The 19,350-nt window shown below is 45.8% G+C and overlaps 1 protein-coding gene across 1 annotated transcript in view; it reads left to right on the top strand.

Annotated features, from left to right (window-relative positions):
* Window positions 1-812: 812 nt before the first annotated feature.
* SPR (Sex peptide receptor) overlaps window positions 813-19,350 on the top strand; it is a 237,098-nt gene continuing 218,560 nt past the window's right edge. Inside the window, exon 1 of the mRNA XM_055070572.2 lies at window positions 813-1,243. The gene's annotated coding sequence lies outside the window, so the exon portion shown is untranslated. The remainder of the gene's footprint in view (window positions 1,244-19,350) is intronic.

Genomic DNA, 19,350 nt, shown 5'->3' with positions numbered 1-19,350 from the left:
CCGCGACGTGCCTCGCAAGAAAAACCATAAGTTCACGTTATTTCTTTTCCGCTTATTTTTGTTCCTCTACTCATGCTGCACAGCCAAGTCTCTAAGCCCTTCCCTCCTCCTCAACTCCCGGCTCTTTTTTCGGCACAAACAGGTCGCAGTGGTTGAGTACCTATAGCATGTCGTTGCGGAGAACCTGTGGCAGGTTCGACTATAAACCGTATCAGTACCATTCATGTGCTTACAGAGTGCAAAAACACTGGTATATTTACATTTGAGCGTAATTTCAAGGGCACGGCAAGGTAGCAATACATAATCTCGTCTTCTTCACCCCGGTGTCTCCCACCGCTAAGGTGCTGCATTGCGCCTTTAAATGTCGCCAGTCGTTAATCATCGCTGTTCTTCCACACAGGTGGCAAGGTAACAGCGCATTTTTTCTCGCCCAGGGCTGCCACCTGAACGACTGACGGCAAGGGGAGGGGGAAGTGGCAAGAGAATCTCCCGGCACCAAGGGCGACGAGAAAGGTGCCGAGGGAAAGAGGGAATCCAGTGCGGACAGGAGCGATGGACTAGCGGGATGACAGGAAAGAGAAATAACACGAACGGGATTCGAGGAGGAGAGTGCAAGAAAACAAAAGCGCCTAAGCGGAGGCGTACCGATAGTGGCTATAGCGGCGGTGTCAGCGGCGGCGCTGGCGTCGTCGAGCGCTGGAAACGCCTGGCGAACAGCGACGCGCGCCGCCTGCGCGCGAGCCGGGAGGTGGGGAGGGGGGGGGGGGGGGACATCTCGAGACTCTCCCCGGTGTCGCCGCCCGGGGTTCTCCGCGAGATCGCAGCGCACTCGGCGGCGTGCAGTTCGCCAGTGCACGGCCGGCTAGCGCGAAGAAAGGGTCTCGGGAGCGCGCCCGAAGCGCGCGCGCGCTCTCTCGGTTCCCGCGGACGCGAACAAGCCTAGGCTGCGCCGAAAGTTACGCGCCTCTTCTCCGCTTCTTTTGTTCAGCGCTGGTCCTACTTTCTCCTTGGGGGGAAAAAAGTCGCTAAAAAAAGGAACTCTTGGTGTTTCCACTTTGCGCGTCGAAGGCCCACACCCAGAGCGCCCGCGACCACGACCCCTTTTGTGCCCCCCTCTTCTAGCGCCGGAATCTAACAGGTTGCAGCTGCGGCTTTCCTGGAGCGCATTCGTCGGCACCGTGCCGACCATTCCCTACAACAGTGTTGTTGACTGCCTTCTCAAATCGGCGTGTCATCGACACAGGTAAGACGCCTTGTGGTCTCGTGAATATTTTTTTATTTCTTATTCGCTTATATGCGCCGCGGTATCTCGATGGTTATAGCACACTGCGCTCGCCACGAGGTCGCCTCTCATGGAACCAATGTTGCTTTGGGACGTTGAATTCCCTCGGTGAATTTTCGCCTTACTTTGTTACGCACGGAAGCAAACGAAATTGTAGTTTACACTGTCGAAATATTTAAGATATATTAGGAGATGATGTCGTTTGGGGGGGGGGGGGGAGGGCAGGGAATCTGGAACTCTGGAGCTTGATATCGTGGGTGCATCTTTCGGTCCAATATAGCAACCATTTGTCAACTGTTCTGAAAAACTCGGATTCTTAGCCCTTTAATCTGGTCTTATCATTACGTGCCGAAACAGCTGTTGACTGTGTAACTACGTAGCTGGCGTACGTGTGCTACTATAGGATACGTACAGTTTAATTTTCCGGCCACGTATTCTTGCCTTATGCCGTGTCATTCGCGGTTTTTAAAACAGCACTTTCTTACCTGGATTCGCCATGGAATTAAATCACGCTTATTTAGTTCTTCTGTCAATGCGTCGCAATGTTCTGATATCCAGCTCCCTTGAATGTCTAGGAATGATCGTCCCCTTCGTTACACTGAACAGCTTTGGGGCAGCATTTCCAGAGCTACCCTTATTTTTGTCGAATAATGTACGTTGAAAGAGTGGGTGCCCGCAACTACCCAAGAAAGTTATGGTGTTCCTTCCTCGGTCGTCTAAATTATTGCAAGTATAAGAAACGGGTTACTGTTAAAGAAATCATGTGGACCCCGCTGGTGAAATTGCACCATTGGCATTGCCGCCGCTATGCTGTTTGCATACAATGATATATATATATATATGTATATATATATATATATGTATATATATATATATATATATGTATATATATATATATATGTATATATATATATATATATGTATATATATATATATATATATATATATATATATATATATCACATGTTGATGCATGCCGAATATGCAAGGCATATGCAAGTAATAATCAACGGCCAAAAAGTTGTCTTCTTGACAATTATCCCTTCAAATTTTTGGGGTTTGCAGAGCAAAACAGAGGTAATTGAACATCTAATTCACAGCGCGTGCCTTTTACCTGAGTTCTTCTCAGTCTATAAAAAGCACAAGAATATATTAGCTCACGGAATGTGAAAATTATGCCATTTCACTGGCGCCGTTATTTACTGCCAGCGCAATGACGCCTGCGCGTTGCAAATTGAGGCCCCACACGGCGTGTATAGCTTCCAAGTCTGCCAGAAATTTTGGCGCACCCGCGTATGTCGCATCCGCGCACAGTTAGAACATGTCCGAGTGTTTCAAGCGCAATGGTGAACTTGTCTATGGCAGTCATCGCTCCGCCCTTCAGGAGAAACTGCATTTTTTTTTTTTTACGGAAACGCACTGGATGCGCCGTGGTTCTAGCTACATATAAGGCTACAACGAAAATGCCACCTTGCTTTTGGCTTAAGTTTCATTTTATTCGTATTGGTCTTCGCTGTTTCACATGAGCTCGTAGGAACTGGTTCATTTGAACGTCCTCGACACATCCCGGACTTTCCGGGCGCGCTTTATGCTCGGGGAGAGCCTTTCCCGAACGCTCAGTACCCGTTCATTTTCCATGAAAGTGGCGAGTGAGCTTATAGCTTGCCTTAGCAGCACAACACACATGAGCAGGAAATAAAGCAAGTAGAGGCGCGCGCGAGACAGTGAAAATACGTTGTTTAGTGCAGCCATCCGGACCTACTCTTATAGCATGCTACTCCATATGACGAGGGGGACAAATCAAGATATATATATATATATATATATATATATATATATATATATATATATATATATATATAATTTAATTGAAAGAAGGCAGAGAGGTCGGCCAGAGCTAAGGTGCTCTAGCCTGCTACTCTGCACAGGGAGAGGGGGAACGGGGGCATAAAGATGTAATGAGACGAATCAAATGACGCAATAATATATATAAACACACGCGTGCAACAAACACAAGAACACATAGCAACGGGCAACTGGAGCGTCTGTTCGAGGCCAGTGTCTCCAATGGAGGCTAAGAGAGCCTGCGTTACGCGCAAGGCCCAACCAGCCCTGCTCCAAGGTCCAAGTACGTAGTGCAACATTAAGGAGTGCCCGCGTTGACTAAGTCGTACTTTAGAGCAGTCCTTCAGGTCGCATAGCGGCAGAAATGCAAGGACATTTCTCTGCCGTATTATAAGTCGTTTCGCCCAGCCGAAAAGGAAGCGCGATACTGTTGTTTATCATCATGTAATTTCGCTTGACGACCCGCACCTTTCTGCAGGCTTGTATATATTCTGTTGTTCTCAAAGAATTATTTCTTTTCTTTTTCCATTTTTGGATGAGAGATGATCGTTTTTAGGCATCTTTCTTCCTTTCTTTGTCAAGGTCGTGAATTTTCTTTCTAGCTTACAAAGCGCAGACGCCAGCATTTCGCCGATGGCTTACTGATAAGTTCCTCCAGCTGATCGATGCGGTGTTGGTCGTCAGGTTCACTGCTCTAATCGCGCTGATAGCCGAAGTCTCAACGGAGTTGCTTTAACCGCTATCACAGTGTAAATTACAAATACCTCATCACTGTACAATAGTAGGAAGAAAATACAGAAAGATAAACGTAGCAACTCTAGCCGGTTTTAAAGGGACGTGGCTCGTTTACTATGCACGTTGGATAAAATGAAAAACCCACTGGCTAACCAGCATAATATTTTTGGTTACTCAGCAATAATAGAACGGAGCACCTAATCGTATAATCAAGAAAGAAGGAAAATACCCAAGCAGTAAAGGTTTCAATAAAGTTGCGTCGCGCGGTTGTTTTACCTATGCAGTAGGCGCATCGGCTACGAACTAATTCTTTGCATATATCCCGTCCGGATAGAGATCTCCAGGACTAAAATGTGTGCATTTGAATTCTCGCTTTCACTAAGTGTATTTAGGAGGCGCAAGGTGGAGCAGAAGAAATTTTATTTGTCGGAATACATCGTCATCTACGAGTGTCCTCCGTTCTGTTCGCAAAAAGGAGCGAGCGGTCTGCACTACTCTCGATCAGTTGGACAGCCGTTCAAAGTCAGAGCAGGGCGAATTAATCTTAGGATTATTTGGTCGTGCATTGCTGCCAAGGAAAATTAACGCAAACAGGGGAAGGAAGGACAAAATGTAGCGCTTGTCATTGTCTTTTTAATGTGACTCTTTCTTTGCCTATTCGTTCGACTTTTCCACTGCTGCTGCTGTCTTGCACGCCACGTCAGGGGGGGGGGGGGGGCGGTTCAGAGCGTGTATATACATGATAAGAGCGTGAAAGCGAGGAAAAGCAACGCGAGAAACTTGTTTGGACCTTTCATTGCATCCCATGTGCACAATACCCACTGGAGCTTTCTGGGCGTCGCCACATTAGCCTCTTGACCTCTGTAATTGACCCCCTGCAAAAGCATTGCATAAACTGTAGCCCTTACCTTTCTACTAACGTGTAGGTCCAGATGGGAGCTAGACAGAATGGCAGAGAGGAGGCAGGGAGAAGAGGCTGAGCATGGGTAGAACGGGCGCAGTAACCAAGCGAGTGAATGACAGCCTTGCCACTCTTTGCTCGCAGTTCCGATACATGGGGGAAGGGCGGGAGAGGGAAAAAGCGACGTGAAAAGGCGAGGAAGCCCTACTCCTAGACACGGAAATGCTTGTGGGCAAATTGGATAAATTCAATAAAGTTCAACGTACGGTACGTTTCTGCAATTTCTGAAAAATAGATACACCAGAAATATGTCAAGAAGTCAATTGACGCAGGGCGTTCAGACGAAAAGCCGCATTAAATCACGGTAGGGTCTATGCAAGACTACGGAAGTAGTCGCTGGTCAAATCAACACTTCTGTACCCGCCAGAGTAGCTTTGCGGCTATGTCACTGCTCGAGGTCACTGGTTCGATTATAACAACAGCAGCCACATTTCGAAGGGAGCGAAATACAAAAACGCTCATGCACTTTGATTTAGGCGCACGTTAGAGAATAGCAGGATGCCAAAATTAATCCGGAGTCCGGCAATACGGCATACCTCATAATCCAATTGCGGTTCTCATACGTGCAGCCCGATAATTAAATTAATGATTTACACTTCGGCCACTATGCGATGTGCCATGTGAGGCAATGACAATTCTCAATTCTCTGAGTGTTCGTGAACGATGGCACACAACGACACCTGAAGCAAACATATCTTCCTATATGCTTCGTGTACAACGCAGTCAAACAGCAGTGGTGCACGCAAGGTAACGTTTAACATCAACTCACCCCTCTCGTATTGCATTAAAAATTGGAATTGAAAATTCGCCGTCAACATCACCGCTAATTATCGCCATTCAAAGCAAACAGCACAGAAACCTTTGCTTACATCGATTCCCACAGTGGGCTTGATCCGCATAATTTCTTCCCGTGCGAGTTCTTTTTTGTTTGCGTTAATTTCCCTCGTAAGCAAAGCACAAAGTCTTGAATGAAGATAATAATTTAAACAAGTATTAATAATTATCATCTTTTTACTTCTGATAAAGAAACGGGGGATCAGGATGTAAACGCGTAGCATTGCAGCCTGACAGAGCTCTGGCCCCTGTACAAATTGGCGGCTAGTGCGAAATAGCTTTCACCCTCAGGCAAGAGCAACATGCGAAAGAATACAAACATAGCAAGCTTAAAATTAAATAATAATGCTAGGAAATACAACGTATCAACTGTAAGTTCGACACAGAAAAATACACAAGCAGAACAATTTACAGGGAAAATATTAAAACACTAATAGCATTCAAAAGACATCACCAGTGTGTGGCATTGAATTTAACCTGGTCACCCAGTTACTTCTCCGGAATAACAACCAAGATGAATGCGTTGAAACATTACTTCACCATTCCACAGATTAACTAGCTGTTTTGCATAATTTGACAAAGATACGCTTATGGTTGCGCATGCAAACACGTTTCCTCTAAGTTTTCTCCTTTGATCTTTTAACGTTTATCTTCCCCGTACGAGCTTCCTGATTGGAACAATGGGAATGCTGCTGCTTAATTTTCGTGCCTAGGATCTCAAGCCGGTATTTCTTTCTGAAACAGGAAACTTTCATGCAGCTCTTTAAGCTAATCGGATAAAGCCTGAAACAGAGTGAGAGGGACGGACAGGTGAGAACATGAAGACAATGGATTTAACCAGAACTTGGCACAGTTGAATGCCTAAATTTTGTGAATAATACAATTCGAATAAAAAAATAAAGGGGTGAGGGGGAAGAAGGATAAGAGGATAACAGATAGTCGTCGGTCCTGTGACAATGACGCCAACAACAAGGGTACGTGACACTTAACGTAGAAAAACCTGAAGTTTTGTGGCAGAGCGCTTGGAGACGCTGGCATGGCGTAGCTGCTAAGGAAAACATTCAGAAGAAATATCTATACTGGCAGTCACTCTGAAAATTGGAGAAAGTACGGCACTCTTGTTAAGGCACTGATTAGAGACACCGCTTTCCTGAGCGTTTTGTGCAAAGAGCCCAAAAAAACATGCGGATGGTGGCATTTTGTTGAAAAGACTGCATATGATAAGCAAGCGTTCTGTTCATATCCGGCGACACAAAAAATGTGGGTTTAAGAACATCTTTCTATTTGACATATGACTATAACGTATGACAGGTCGCTTTTAAATGTAATCTACAGTGGGAGGGCATTAACCCCTGTTGTAGATAACGTTCGCATTAACCTGCTAGAGATTTTAAGTCTTCAAAGGGGTGTTGAAATGCTGCTAAAATCTTGTCGCTGGCAAGTCGTACAATATTAATCTTTAACATTTGCACACGAAACGGGTAGCAAAGTGTCATTTTCGCCCTCGGGCACACACATACCTATAGGGATAGAGACCCACTCAACATTCTGTAATTAAGAAAATAAATAAATAAAGAACAGTTGAAGAGGAACTTTCGTTACCTTTTGAATCACTATCGCGTACTATTGAAGCCGCATCTAAGTCAGTGAAGCCAGAGCCTGCGACATTGGTGCTAGCCTCACCCTAGGGTGAAGCGTGGTATCTATGTCAAATTTAATATGGCAGAAGCGGGACATGCAGATGATTCGTATTTTGAAAGAATCCAGATACGAACATCAGAGATAATAGGATTCTTACGCAATAGGGTTTTGTGTGCATAAATGACTGCAGATTTCTGGAACAAAAAGCAAACAACACCGCTAAGAGGATGATGTAGAAAGTGAACAAACACGTTATCCTGAACATTCTACTGTCCACTCTCAACTGCACCGTGTATTTCGTGCTGTTACACGACTTTTCAAGTTCCAGTAACTTGCGCATTTTCCGATTAGATAGCTTGCATTGAAATCATTGTGGCTACCATCTTAAGGCACTAGGACGTCGAGAAAATGTGTAAACAAAAATCGTTACAGCCTGGTAGCACGATAGACATGTCGTGCGCCGAGAGACAAGTTGACAGTATTGATAATTTGATGAAGAACGACCACTGTCGAAAAGCAATACAATGTACGGAGATAATATGGTGGACTGACGCCATTGTAGCAGCCATGATTGAGTACACTGCTGCAGATTCATAACAAGGTCTTTCTCGCCCAGAAAATTGTGTATCGCTGCAATGACACAAGTGCAGTTATGAGCCTAACATTATTGTTATTTGAGTGTAAGAAGCCCTCGAATCACAACGATAATGGCAAACAGAATCGTCGAATGACCTACAGGTCATGTCGGACAGGTTTTTTATATTTGCATCGTCTAACGTTCCAGAGTATTCATTGCTGCTCGCGTACATTCGTGAATGTACAAGCGTATTCGCGTCGCGCACACAATATGATTAGAAAATACTCTTACGCTGTAGAAGTGGAACTGCTAAAACATGGAAGAAATACGCCGTGCAGTAGACGTGTGCTGCATGCGCCGAGTGAAACCGTTTTAACAGTGATAATCTGATGAGAAACTACCTCTAAATATGTGAAACATGCTATGCGAGGCAATATAGGATTTGCAAGTCGCTATAGGAAGTTAACCTCAGATGTAAGTTTCCAACAGGCTGCCTTTTTACTCTATTCCCTGCCGGATATTAGTGTTTCATGTCTGCCACCCACGGATAATGCAGCAAGATGATTCGTTTTCATACGACGCGATCTTACATATGTCTATCATCCAGCGCCACCTGACGAAGAAAACCAATACGTACGTCTGACAGTGAAGAAAGGGAAGCTCACTTTCACAGTAGGTTGAGCCTACATATCACCTTCAAGTCGGCTGGGCAGATGTTCTGTAGGAGTCCACCTAGTGGAAATGGTTGTTGCAAGCGCGCAGCCCAATCATAACTTCAATCGCAGACGAAATGGACATATCCACTAGGTGTACTATTACAGAATACTTCCCCTGGACTGCGAGCGGTTACGGTGAATCACGACAGCGACTCCGCAGCCTTTGATGATAACTGGAGATTTTACTGCACACCACTATGTCTGGTGAAGTTCTAAGATAAACTAGAGGGGCAGAAGATTAGTGTCATTTGCCTCCGAACAAGAACTGTGTTTGCTAAATGATGGAAGCCCCACCTTTCTGGGCGGAACTGTCTACTGTAGCTGTCGGGACCTCATCTTTGTTTCATGCTCCTTCACTAGAAAGGTTAGGTGGTTTCCAGATATAGAACCGCGGGAAAGTGACCACCTACCCACATATCTTAGTATTTAACGGTTGGCGGGCTCCAAGTTAGCCGGCGTCATTCAGTCTACGCCTGCTGACGGGATGACTTGTACTCTAGCCTAGGGGACACCATAAAGGCTGCCCTAGAGGCTGCCACGCATTCGCTTACGGGGACGTCTACGCGCACCGAATATGAAATTGAGCTCGAGAAGCTTCATGCAATTCGTTGTTGTGCAGAGCGAAGATACAGGTGTACAAAGTCTGTACATGACTTGGGGTTGGCCAGAAGAACTCAAAAGAAAATTCAGCGTCGCATGGACAAACTAGCAACGGAAAGATGGATGTTATTCTACGAGTCTTTGCATACATTAAAACCTTCGTCTCAGATAAAGAGAACTGTTCGTGGTCTCCGTGAAACCTCTCAGCAGCGCCACCCTTTTAAGTTTTTGGCCCTTCACCAACAATGCAAAGAGGTTGATGTCGCTCAGAATTTCTGCAGGTGGATTGCTGGCGAAACTAGATCCTCTGGAAGATCGACGCACGACAACTCACCGATTACAGAACCCCCGCATAGACAGTCCTTTCACCATGAACGAACTCGAAGCTGCGCTTGCCTTATGCAAGCGTTTATCATCACCAGGACCCGACGGTATAACCTACAATGCCCTGTGTAATCTTGACGAAGATGCTCAGAAATTGCTCCTGCTCTTGGTCGACAGCTCCTGGCAGACAGGTACGGTTCCCCAGAAATGGAAGATCAGTGGCCTAATTACACTGCTCAAGCCTGGCAAGTTGCCTGCAGACATTGCGTCATGCCGACCAGTCGCGCTTGCAAGTTGCATCGGAAAACTAAGGACGGTTCTAGCACGGCTAGAATGGTACCTCGAACATTACCAGGTATATCCAGATGCAATAGCCGGTTTCAGGCGGGGCCATTCTTCCATAGACAATGTTATCGACATGGCGGACGTGGAGCACCGGAAGTCCTGCAAAATAGTAACGCGCGAAGCGATTTTCAACGCGTTAGAGGCAGTACGACTTGGCGGAAATATCTATTTCTTGATTGGTATCTACATAAGAGATCATTTTTCATACTGAGGATAGCCCAACCTCCCAGCATTACAGTAACCGTGATGTCCCCCAGGGCGGACTACTGAGCCCCACGCTGGGCAATCTAACATTCATCGGACTCGCCGACATCCTTCCATGCACCGTTAGGCTCTCCATCTATGCCGACGACATCTGTATTTGGACGTCAGATGCGGCGCGACTGCAGCTTCACGAGCGCCCTTAGAAGGCCTCCACTTTAACATCATCCTACCTACCATCGCGCGATATCAAAGCATGGAAGTTCCTTTCTCTGTGGAAGAATTGCAAGCAGCCTTGACTGCGTGCAGCTGATCATCATCATCCATTCCCGATGGGGTGGGAACCTAGGTGGGAACCTAGGGATGGGAACCTAGGTGCCTTAAGGCACCTAGCTAGGTTCAACAGCACAACGTAGTCTTCTCAATATATTCAATCAGCCTTGGCCTGACGGCATAGTCCCCGACGGTTGGAAGTGTAGCCGACTGGTGCCCCTACTGAAGCCTGGGAAGTCTCCGCGGAACCTTACATTGTACCGGTCGATTTCATTTGGGAGTTGCATCGGTAAGGTCATAGAGAGGATGTTGCTGACACGTATGGAATGGTACCTCGAATAGCACAACATAAGATAACATTTACCCTGAGGCTATGGCTGGTTTTCGACGTGGACGGTCTTCAATTGACAGCGTCATTGATCTCGTGACCTTCGTAAAGCAACAAAAAGCTATGAAGCGCCTCTCTGTGGCACTCTTCTTAGATGTAAAAGGTGCCTACGACAACTTAACCAATGAAGCCATTCTTCAAGCCCTTGAGGCTCCAGAACTTGGAGGCCACGTCCTTAGGTGGTAAGGAGCTATCTCTCACAGAGGTCTCTGTTTCTTCTTACAGAGGATGGCCCGACAAGTAGATATATCTCCAGTCGAGGTGTCCCACAAGGCGGAGTGTTGAGCCCCACTCTCTTCAATCTCGTTCTAGTGGGGCTTGCCGGACGCTACCACAGATTGCTAATGTCTCGCTCTACACTGACGATATTTCCATCTGGGCATACAGCGTGACAAGGCCACAAGTTCGCGCCAGAATACAGAAAGCGGCAATTCTGACAGCGGCATACCTTCGCCAAAGAGGTCTGATGATTTCTACAGAAAAATATGAACTGGTGGCATTTACACGAAAAGCGATGTCTTTCTACCTGGTGTGCATTGAGGGCCATTCTATCGCGTACAAGAAAGCCCTCAGGTTCTTTGGCGTTATTGTGGATCATGACCTCAACTCGAGTCCGCATTTCTAATATATGAAAAAAAAAAGCTCATGTGTATTGCGAATATGTACAGATTCGTAGCTGGAAAGCATGGGGACTGTCCGTGCGCTCCATGTTGCAGCAATACATGGAACTTTTTATCAGATTCTTGTGATAGTCTTCCTGTTTTGTCTAACACATGCAAGACTACTCTCCTTGCACTACAGAGCGTACAAGCCCAAGCACTTCCGACATGTCTTGGCCTCCTGAGGTGTTCTTCGACAGCTGGAGCGATTGTCATTGCCCCAGGAGCAGCCGATCACCACTCATATCTTCTGTGAGACGCCAAGAGCGCGCGCTCGACACCTTTCTCGCCTACCGTCCCACCATTTAACCAATTTGACAGTGCGAAGACCACAGGTTACATTCTGTGTTATTGTGACGAGACACCATAACTCAATACCATCTGACTTCAAGCCTGCGAAACGCCCAACATCGGCATTGTGGTGTATCCGCAAATTCACGTGTGACACTCAATTCCTGGGATAACTAAGAAGGCAAACTTGTCACCGCTAGCCTTGAAGCGGTTGTCTCTGCCTCTCCTCAAAGAGTCTTATTTTGACCGCATACACATTTACACGGACAGGTCCACCAATTCAAACAGCTCTGCCGGAGCAGTAGTTGTTCCATCAGACGCCGTCTCCTTGCCGTCTAAGTATTCGCACAATGTAGCGTCGACAGGAGCAGAACTTGCGGCTCTTCAAGGTGCACTTAAGTATGTACTCCAGCAGCCACCAAATCACAAGGCCATCTTCTGCGATTCCAAAGCAGCCCTACAAACTTTGCAGTTTGCCCTACGTCATGGGTTACACGAGCAGTTAGTGTACGAAATAAGGAACGCTCATAATCATGCGCTCGAGAAAGGCCACGACATTGTATTTCAATGGTTCCCAAGCCATTACGGAATTCTCTGCAACGACAGCGCAGATGAGGCTGCGCGTTCGGCTCACCCAGAATATCAGCGGGCTTCTATACCACTTCATGCTGCGCGACAACTTCAATCACTTGCTCTCCACATCACACTATTACAATGGAATTCGCCGGGTTTCACCAATTCACGCTTGCACTCTCTTGACCCTAACTTGCGACTTCGCCTGCCACCTGGCCTCTCCCGTCGCAAAACGACTTTAGTGTGTCGCATGTGGTTGGGCATCGCATTTACAAATTCCTATTTATTCGTGATAGGAATGACCAACAGTGCGGCGTGCAATTTGTGCGGGCGCGATGAGACTCTAGAGCACCTTCTGTGTCACTGCCCATCCTTTGGCACTCATCGACGTACTTTACAAGCGCAACTCAACCTGCTAAACAAAAGAGCACTCTCAGAAGAAAATATCATTGGACCATGGCCTCTGCCTTCTTGCCTGCAAAAGGCCAAAAAAGCCCTTCTCCGTTTCTTGAAGGACACTGGATTGTAGAACGCTTGTTACAGTGGAGGTTCATCTGTGACTGACTGTGAATGACCGACTATTATTTTTCTTTTCTTTCCTTATCTGATCTTCTCCTTTTCCCTCCCCAAGTGTAGGGCAGCTAATGGGGCACGCCCTTGGTTAACCTCCCTACCTTTCCATCTTCGCTTCTCTCTCTCTCCTAACTTCAAGAACAAGGACTTCAAGTATCACGTGAGAAGTGTGCAGTGGTCATATTTACTAGGGAACCAATGTCTCCGTACGTAATATCCGTCGACGGACAGCTGATCTCGTATAGCACAAGTCAGAGATTTTTGGGGGTGGTCCTTGACATAAATCTCTCCTGGACCCCTCATGTTAATTACGTGAGAAAACGCCTGACAATAATTTGCCATATGTTTAAGTTCATAGCAGGAAACACCTCGAAAGTGTCAATAGAATCTATGCTGCGACTGTACACGGTCATCTTTATTGTATTTTTGCTGTACAGCTTACCGGTCATCTCCTACATCTGCAGAACTAACTTGAATACAACCCAAGGCATCCAAGCCCAAGCCGTCAAGATATACCTTGCTCTACCGCGGAGTGTGTCAATAACTGAAATTATTGCAGTCGCTCAACATTAAACTATTACAGCGCACATTACCACTGAACCAATGCGTGTGCACATAAGACACTTCGCCCTAACCCCTACCCACCACTTCGCAAGTCGCCCAGTAGAAAGGACCCACACGACATTCAGTGCAACTATCTTCGCACACCGTGCCTCTCTCAGGTCAGCGTTACGCACCTGCGGCAAGACCTTCGATTCCTTCATGGTACTCATGCAAACCTAACAATCCCAGGACTTAATAAGAAGTCGAATTTACCGCCATCTGCACTCATGTAACTTAGTGTAATCCTCCTGTACGAGACGTACAGCGACTACACATACGTCTATATGAAGGCTCAACCACATCAACCAGTTCCGGTGGCGCTGTAGTTATACCAACAATGGGAAAAACCCAGCGGTTCAAGACTTCCCATATGGCTACGTCTACACCTGCAGAGCTCGCGGCTCTCCACGAGGCGCTTCCTGCGACAAATACTGAAAGTCCTCGAAAATTAGACGTCTTCTGCGATTTAAGCCTAGCCTTGCAATGTGTGCAGTCGGTTCTCCGACATCGAACTCACGATCAGCTCACGAAATCGTGGAACTTCTCTATCATTCGAGTGAAAAACGCTATGCTATCTCTTTTCAATGGATACCAGGCCGTTGCGGTATCATTAGAAATGATGACGCAGATAAGGTAGCTCGGACGTGAAGCAAACAAGACCACTGCGTCTCCATTCCTTTCTCAAGGATCAACGCTGCGAGACAATTTCTTACTCTAGCACGCGTCTCTAATTAGCGGAGTGGAATACCGCACATACAAGGCGCACCAGACTGCATAGTCTAAACCCTTCACTGCAGCTCAGACCTCCAGCCGGACTGCACCAACGCGAAGCGACTCTTCTGTGTTAGTTGTGGCTGGGAGTTACCTTCACGAAAGCTTATTCAGCACTAATTGAAATGGCTGATAGTTCTGCATGTAATATATGCGCATGCGAGGAGACCATTTACGGTCAGCATTGACGACGGTTGACTAACAAGACATCGGGTGAAGATTCAGCGGGCCGGGCGCCTTGCAGTACGACGTTTCTTCTTTGAGGACCAGGCTATTACCCTGCCACTACGGTGGTCGGAAGCCGAGAACATCGTCACGAGCCTGATGCTCATCCAAGTGGAGCAAGACACATGGATGATACTAATGGCCGTAATGAAAAGCCTAGAGGCTTTCAGGCGTCACAAAGCTTCATAAAACCGGCACGTTTGGTTCTCCACAACTCGGAATCAACTCCGGCGACTTCAGGGATTATGGCTGATGGTGAAGCCGAGAGCAAGAAACCTCGTCCAGAGGACAGCAAGTACGATGGAGAGAGCAAATGGAAAAGGAAAGGTAGGGAGGTTAACCAGGACTGAGCCCCGTAGCAAGTACGATGATACAACATGTAATTATGAGCTAAGTGATGAATAAGAGATGGGTGAGGACGCACCATTTAATTTGGTCAAGTATAAAAAAAACGAGCAGAAGGCATCCCAGCTCTGTTGCGCCCAACAAGGGAAGGTAATACTTTTTGGCAAGTTAATCCAAACTGAGTGCCTGCCGAAATAGTTTCCGCTGCCAAAGAAAAGGTACAGACTTTCAGGACGACCAGAGATGGAAGTTTCAGTGTCAACGTTGCTACCTTAGAATCTACAAAACACCTTTTGATGCTCTCAAGTGTAGGCGGCCTGGAAGTCAAGCCCTTCATCCCAGCCATACACGCGAAACGTTTGAAAGTAAGACATGTGCCTCTGCAGTATACAGACGAGCAACTCGTAGACTTCTTGAAAGATGCAGGAGTTATATCGGCACGCGGACTGATAAAGTATTACCGCCAGCAAGATGAAGCAGTAACTTCGCATCCACTTCACGCAGTAATTCTGACATTTAGAGACGATCCCCCTATTCCAGGAAGAATTTACTTAGGTATCACCTGCCATCTTGTCGAGGAATATCTAGGACCACCATTTCGCCGCTATAATTGCCAGCAATTTGGGCACATGGCGAAAAACTGCCGCAGCACACGTCGGTGCAAAATCTGCTCAGCACTTATCCATGGAAGGCAACCGCGACGCAATGAACCCTCCCCAAACCTTGAGATTGTTCATCCAGTGCAAGGTCACCCACCTCAGCGGGCATTGCAACCACCAGAGCCAAGAGAACCAACAAGCTATTCCTCCTCAAGAGAACAACCAAGAGTGCAATAAAGAGCCCAATCAAGAGGATCATAGTCAAGCGCCCAGTCTTATGTGTCAATTCTACGGAAACTCACACGAAAACTGAAAGAAAGTAATACACCACAAAGCTCCAATTTTTGCACACATTATTCTCGGCGACCTTACGCACCTACTGCAGAAGTAACGCCAGTTAATAACGGCGATATCACCGCATCGGTGACGCAACTGATTTTGCCAATGCTTTTCGCAGCTCTGGAGGCAATCCTATCTGTTCTGCCGGCAGCAAACAACCTACCAGAAGTGAAAGCCTTGTTACCTCTAGAAGCATTATTGTCTCAACAATCCCGGCCAATAATGCGGCAAACAGTATATGAATAACCACTACAAACATTTCTCCATATTTCATTTATTCATTTCCTCAAAGGTCTCTGTTGAGACATTAGTGGAATGCCAACAATATTCGAAGGAAGTGTGCTTACTTTAGTAAGCTTCTTGTACAAAACAACTTTCCAATACTTTTCATTCAAGAGGCGGGAATCAGTGACAATTTTCGCGTCTCGAATTGCGATAAAGAAGACATTTCGTCGAGGTGCTTTTAGCAGAGTGCTCCTGCGCGTTAGAAAGGACTTACCATATTATCAAATTCAGTCCAGTGATTCGACTTTCCAGAATTCATCGCATGTAAAGTATCCTTTGGTAAGGTGTGCATAACAGTGATTAATATATATCTACGACCTTCAAACCATATTTCAGTGGAAGCGCTAGTGGATATCTTCAATATAGCTCCTTTTAATGTATATATATGTGGAGACTTCAATGTGCACAACATTGTCTGTGGAAGTGACCATTGTGATGCACGTGGCAACGCTATTGAGTGCGTCATATATAAATGGAACTTGACTGTTTTAAACGATTGTGCGTCAGCATCTCCTTATATCATAGCAATAAAAACACATTGACCACTTATTGTGCCATTGTCCTCAATTTCAAGCACAAAAACAATCTTTGTCAAACACATTGAAGAAACTAAATGATCGTCCTCTGAATGAACAGACAGTACTAGAGTACCGTCCCCGCCCATCATCGACTCAGAAGGCAGTGAAGGCACTTTTGTGATTTCTCAGAACCTCTAGTTTGCACGAGCGGCTTTGACTCAAGTACTGTCCGTGAACGTCTGTATGACATCTCTCTCTCCTTTCTCTCTATTCCCCTTCTCCCTTCTCCCAGCGTAGGCTAGCCAATCGAACTCTTGACTGGTTAGCCTCCCTGCCTTCCTCATATCCCCCCCTCTCTCCTTCCATCGCTTGAATAAAACTATCTATACATCAAAAGACAGAGCTGAAGTTGGGATCATCGGTGTGTATTTATTTTATTACGTGCAGTCGAAAGAACCTAAATATCGCGTGCCCATTTGAATGCATGAGATGCAGCTGCGTGTAACGGTGCTGACGCATATGCCTCTGTTATTAACGTTAATTTCGAAAATTATTGCCGCTTTCGATTACAAAACATCATTAACAGTTCAGAGAGTAGGGACAAATAATTTAATATCTCATATACTAAACGATGTAATGCTAATGGCACATGCCTACGTGGGAACCCACTTTAAAGCGTGTAGAATTATTAATAATATATTAATCAAGTTAATATTAGTACTAGGAGACCTAAAAAATACATACGCGTTTACTGAAAACAAGTTTCACTCGCTTTGTATCCGTCCTTTTTGAAGTGTAGGCCGGCGTTGTGCCCCTCCCGATGGCCAATTGCGTCCCGCTTTTTACTTCCCTGTTCTCTCTTTCAAATGCAAAAATGTTTTCAAACCTTATGCTATATGCTATATTCACGCCTGCATCACCTTTGAAACGTTCAAACCAATTAAATGTAAACCACATGTATCGCGGAAGCCAATGCGCAGCTTTTATGCACGAGAATTCTTGCTGTGCATACATTTTTACAGAACGTGAAAAATTGTTTATAGGACGGGTAAATACAAAGCAAAAAAAAAAGAAAGAGTGACTTCGAGACATTTGTTCTAGTAACTGAGGTCACCGCGGCCAGCGGCCGAAGCTTTGCGTATTGACGGTAAGCGGTCGTTTTGCGCTGTCAGACAGCGAGATTGTGCACGACGTTCGCGTCCTATTTATCACGATTTCTGGACGCCAGGCACCGCCCGGGAACGCTCACTAGGACGTTCCCGTCATGTCTTATAACTGCCTGCCACTACTCAGTCATCCGCTGAACGATCGATTTGCAACGATTAATTATAGTCTGACGACAGGCTGCCTGGCCCGTTGTTTCCGCAGGCCCCATTTCGTTCTCTTCGGTCGACGACACAGGGTTTGCTTTGCTTCACTTGAGTGCAGCTTACTCTTGTTCTTTTAGTTGGAACTTGGCATACACGAGCGCCTTCTCAGGTATAGTATTTATGTGCAGTAGCCTTAAGCTGGAGGTGAAAGTGACAGGAGAAAGAGGGAGATACGTATACCGCTAAATGAGTAGTTACAAGAGTGTAACATGAATAACCAGTCATACAAGTTCCCACCGCCACTAAAGTAATTAGCATCGTGTGCAAAGGTTTAGACACCCAGTGAATGAACGGCCCAGTCTCTTCACATATAAGGTGAGGATTTCCGAATGAACGAAGTTTGTAATAATGGCGAAAAGAAGGAGATATGAGGCCTATACGCCACATAGTATTCTTAAGAAAATAACTTCGTGCGTACTTTTTTACTTAGATCAAGAAAAATGTATCATGGTTTCCTTTTCTATTTGAGTGACTTGCCTGGAAAGGCAGCCGTCACAGGTTCTGTCCCCTGACTTGCCCGAATTATTTCTTTAAATTCCTTACCAGAACACTCAGACCGGTTTCTTTTATTATTATTATTTTTTTGTAGTATGCTGCTTAATTTAGATGCGCGTAAGCTTTTCCTTATTTGATCTCCTGCCTGCGAACTTCCGCAGGACATATTCGAATAACTGCTCGATTCTATTCGAAGAACTTCGTGCTGTCAAAATGGCCAAACCACGAGACAGACGCAATAGGGAGTGCGAAATAAGATGTATATGCGCCAAAACAAGTCCGAATAATTATAGCTAATTTGTACTTCATGCCTTCATTGACTGTCTTCTTTTTTTTTCTTTTTTGTCAATGCGCCTTGTGCATCGACGCTGCTCAGATATTGTTCAGAATCTTATTTTGCGGTCATGCGTATATCAGAGAAACACATTACGTTTTATTTTTAACAGCAATGGCTCTTACATGGGGAATTTCTCAGCGAAGTGTGTTGCCTTAAGGAAGCGTTTATGATGGTTCTCCACGAAGCAGCCTCCAAATCAAGCCAGAGACCATAAATTTGGGAGCTTGGCGCTGAAGCGATTGAACTATGTGGGCATGTAAGTTGGATTATGCTAAGACTCGTAATGTTCCGTGTGGTATACGGTCTCTCGTTAAGTCACAGCCATGTGGATGATAATTTGAAGCAGCTTTGAGCGCATCGAGAGAGACAGAGAAGGAAGGAAGCGTATGCCCATGGACTAGGCAGTGTCCGCCTTGCTGCCCTCCATGTGGAGGCGGCCAGAGGCGAGGTAATTATGTACAAAAGAAAAGCGATAAGAAAAAGAAGAGGCAATAGTTCGGATTGACCATCTGCACTGCACAAATCGTAGAAACTAGAATGAATAAGGAAGACAGAACTGGCAACAGACAGGTAAAGGGCATGTACACATATGCAAATGTGCTACTTGCAGAAGTGCAGTTCTGTAAGCTTGTTATTGTTTTATAT

Source organism: Dermacentor andersoni, chromosome 5 (genome assembly GCF_023375885.2).
Source record: "Dermacentor andersoni chromosome 5, qqDerAnde1_hic_scaffold, whole genome shotgun sequence".
NCBI lineage: Eukaryota > Metazoa > Arthropoda > Arachnida > Ixodida > Ixodidae > Dermacentor > Dermacentor andersoni.
Note: the sequence above shows the minus strand (reverse complement) of the source record. Positions and strands in the feature narration are given on the sequence as shown.